Source organism: Rattus rattus, chromosome 12 (assembly GCF_011064425.1).
Source record: "Rattus rattus isolate New Zealand chromosome 12, Rrattus_CSIRO_v1, whole genome shotgun sequence".
NCBI lineage: Eukaryota > Metazoa > Chordata > Mammalia > Rodentia > Muridae > Rattus > Rattus rattus.
In genome coordinates, this window is record NC_046165.1 from 70447771 (window position 1) to 70451771 (window position 4001).

The 4001-nt window shown below is 45.5% G+C and overlaps 1 non-coding gene across 1 annotated transcript; it reads left to right on the forward strand.

Annotated features, from left to right (window-relative positions):
- Positions 1-215: 215 nt before the first annotated feature.
- LOC116914098 lies at positions 216-350 on the forward strand. The gene has a single exon (XR_004389666.1). It is a non-coding gene; the product is annotated as a small nucleolar RNA SNORA68 (small nucleolar RNA).
- The last annotated feature ends 3651 nt before the right edge of the window (positions 351-4001 follow it).

Here is a 4001-nt window from a genome sequence, read left to right on the forward strand (position 1 = left end):
GGCTGCTGTAGAGAATCTGGGGTTTTTGTTTGTTTGTTTGTTTGTCCTTTGTTTTTTGTTTTTGTCTTCCTGAGACAGAGTTTCACCAGTCCACCTTGGCCTGGAATTTCTCAGCAATCTTGGGCTTTATCCTCCTGAGTTCCGGGACGGCAGGTGAGAACCGCCATGCTGTCCCGGCTTTGCAGCCAGTCATTTAAAGCTATCCCCTCAGTGTCAGAGCACAGGCACCCTTGAGTATCATTAATAAATTAATAAAACACTGAAAACCAGTGGTGCACACAGAAAAGGGCTTTGTCGCCTTTGGGGGGCTGTGCAGTGCCCTCTAGAGTGAGTAAGGAGGTTCTACACTCTTGCGGTTGGGGGGCGGGGAGATACTGAGTACTGGCTGGGCAGTGGTGGCATAGGTCTTTAATGTCAGCAGAGGCAACTCTGTGTTCCAGGCCAGCCTGGTTTACACTGTGAGTCCCAGAAGAGCCGTGGCTACACAGAGAAATGCTCTTGAAAAAAGAACAAAATAAAAATAAACCAATCACCCAAACAAACGAAACACTGGCTGGGCCTCTCTTTTTCCTGACTAGAGTGTGGGAGGCAGAGTGGCTGCAGGAATCCTGTAAATTTCCGCTCTTCTCCGCAATGTTAAACAATGCAGCCAAGAAGTATTGAAGTCTGAGAGGTTAAGGAGTCCTTTCTCAGGTTCCCATTTACATGCATCATGCAGGTAATGCGGTGCACGGAGCTTTTTAGAGCAATGTCTTGAAAAGATGAACTGAGAAGAGGTGCTCTGCCTTCTCTGTCCCGTGCTCCCCCACTGCCTGACAGGAATCTAGCTCAGGTGTCCTGGGGCGTCCTGGCTTCACCGTGACAGACAGAGCAGTTAAGAACTAAGTGGTTTGAGTGTGGAGTGTGGCAGAGCAGAACATGAGACAAACAGCAAAGGGAAGGCCGGCCTATAAAGGCCCAACATTGCATGGACCACTAACGCAGGTAGTGGATCACTGCTGAGGCAGTGTTCATAATCCTTTCATTCAGTCAACTACCCGTCCAGCCTATGGAGGTGGGGATCCTGGGAGAAAGGAGGAAGCACTTCCTTGAATATAAACCCAAACAAACTAAGGCTTTCAGAGATTTCCTGTTACCCTTTGGGGACAAAAAAGTTGTGATCAGGCTGGTTCTGTTGGTGCATATACCCTTGATCTCAGTAGCCAAGGCTATACAGCTAGACAGGGGTGGGGATGGGGTTGGGGGTGGGGATGGGGTGTAGAGGTTGAGGGGAATGGGGGTGGATGGGGGATTGGGAATAGGAGTGGGGGGCTGAGGGTGAGGATTGGAGTAGAGAGGGAGACGTGAACTCAAGTAAGTTACATTACTGAAACTAGTAATGATCTGTATGAGTCCCAAGACAGCTATGGTGATCAGATCCCCAAGAAGAGCACACCTTAATTTTATTACACTTAACGTATGATTCTAGAAAATTTTACTTTGTAGAGTACTGTAGCCTCAGCTCACAGAGATCTGCCTGCCTCTGCCTCCCAAGGGTTGGGGTTAACAGTGTGCACCACCAGATCCAGCAGATAAGATTTTCAATTTATGTGCATATACACATAAATTATGTGGATCCGTGTGTGTGTGTGTGTGTGTGTGTGTGTGTGTGTGTGTGTGTGTGTGTACACTCATGTGGATGTGGATGCTCACAGAGGACAGAAGAAGGGGTTGGATCTCCTGGAACTGGAGTTACAAATATGCCGAAATGGATGCTAAGAATCGAGCTTAGGGGGCTGGAGAGATGGCTCAGCAGTAGAGCCCTGGTTGCTCTTCCAGAGGACCTGAGTTCAATTCCCAGCACCCATGTGATACAGCAGCTCACAGCTGTTTGTAGCTCCTGTTTCAGGGGATCTGACATCCTCACACAGATATGCATGCAGTCAAATCACCAATGTACATTAAATAAATAAATAAAAAACTAAACTTAGCTTCTCTGAAAGAGCAACAAGGGTTGTTAACCGCTGAGCCATCTCTCCGGCACTAACTGTTTATCAGCAAGGTCTCTATGCATCCCTGGCTGCCCTGGAACTCATTACAGAAGCTTGAACTCATGGAAATCCCCCTGACTCTGTGTCTCCAGGGCTAGGAATAAAAGTATGTACCTCTATGTTCACTATTTTTATTATATTTTTATTTTTAAATTTGATTATTTACTTGGAAGGTGAATGTAGGAGAATCAGGAGTTCAAAGGTAGCTTAAGTTTGAGGCATAAAATACTTGAGGCCTGTCTCAAAAAATTAAAAACAACCACAAATGTGTGTATGTCTGCGCATGTGTGTGTGTCTGTGTGTCTGTGTGTGTATGTGTGTGTGTGTATGTGTGCGTGTATGTGCGCGTATATGTATGTGTGTATGTGTGTATGTGTATGTCTGTCTGTGTCTGTGTGTGTGTCTGTGTGTGTATGTGTATGTGCGCGTGTGTGTATGTATGTGTGTATGTGTATGTATGTGTGTATGTGTATGTGCACGTGTGTATGTATGTGCATGTGCATGTATGTATGTGCATGTGTGCATGTGTGTATGTGGGTGTATGTGTGTATGTATGTGTATGTGTGTGTATGTATGTGTGTGTATGTGTGTATGTGTATGTGTGTGTGCTTGTGTGTGTATGTATGTGCATGTGTTTGTGCATGTGTGTGTATGTATGTATGTGTGTATGTATGTGCATGTGTGTGCGTGTGTATTTATGATACTTGAGACTGAGCTCAGGATGCTATACTTTCATAGTAAGCACTCTATCACTTGGCAGTACCCCAATCTCTTTTTTGTTTAATTTTGAGACATGATCATTCTGAGTTGCCCAGGCTGTCCTCAAGATTGGAATCCTTCCCACTTCTGAATGCTGGGAGTGGTGGTGTGGGCTGCAACATTGGACAATGAGTAATTTCGAAGGGTGCTCACTAGCTGATTTGTGGTAATGAACAGCTACAGCAAAACTCTTTAGTTTATACTAAAATACCTCAATAGGACTGTTTTCTTTAAAAAAATAATCTGGGAGAAAGGAGGTTGGTGGGGTAGAGCTCTGGCTCAGAACATTGTGTGGTCTGACTTGAGTGCTCTTTTTGAAACCCTTTGCTGGGTTTTCTTGTTTTTGTTAGGACAGAGTCTCTCTACATAGCCTTCCTTGGCTGTCCTGGAACTTACTATGTAGACTACTCTGGTCTTAAACTCACAGAGGTTGGCTTGCCTCTGCCTGAGGAGTGCTGGGATTAAAGCCGTGCATCTCTGCTGCATTTCTGGTTGCTAGGATGCTCCGTACTCTGTACTAGAAACTGTTAACCCTCTAGTCTCAAAGAGCTCAGCTATGAATTCTCCCCTTCCCCTCCACTTTTGGGCTCTGTATCCTGCCACCTCCAGTGCAGCCAGACCTGTCTCTGCTTCAATTTGCTGGACTCTCTCATGCAGAGTGTCTTAACTTTTTCCTCTCTTTTCAGGCATAGTGAAAATAAGATTAATTTGAGTCTTTCCTATTTATTTCTGCAGAGAAATGTCACGTCTGTCCCTTCTTTAAGTTTCTCTGATATTTATAATCTAAACTGCCCTTTCGACACCTATTTACTGCCTGGGGTTCTTTTCTTTTCATGTGTGTCTTCTCAATAGACTGTGAATTTCCTCAGGGTAGGAATTAGGTCACATTTATCTCCCTGTTTCCCCAGGCACTTAATAAAACACCTCACTTTCATAGTCTTCCCAAAGCACTTTCTTAGCCCTTACCTCATTTGATCATTACACCAATGTTAAGAGATTGGAGGAACAAGAAATATGTATTCCACCACCACCCCCCCCTTCTGACAGGAAGGAGGGCTGTAGTCCAAGGTCTCACGGCTTGAAAGGGACAAAGGGAAGAGGTAATTGCACAGGGAGCTCTGTCCAATGTGAGGTTCCACAGCTCTCTTCTGGATCTTCCTCTGGGAGGCAGCCTCTGTACCTTCGCCGCCCAGGGCCTCCTGTCCTTTCCAG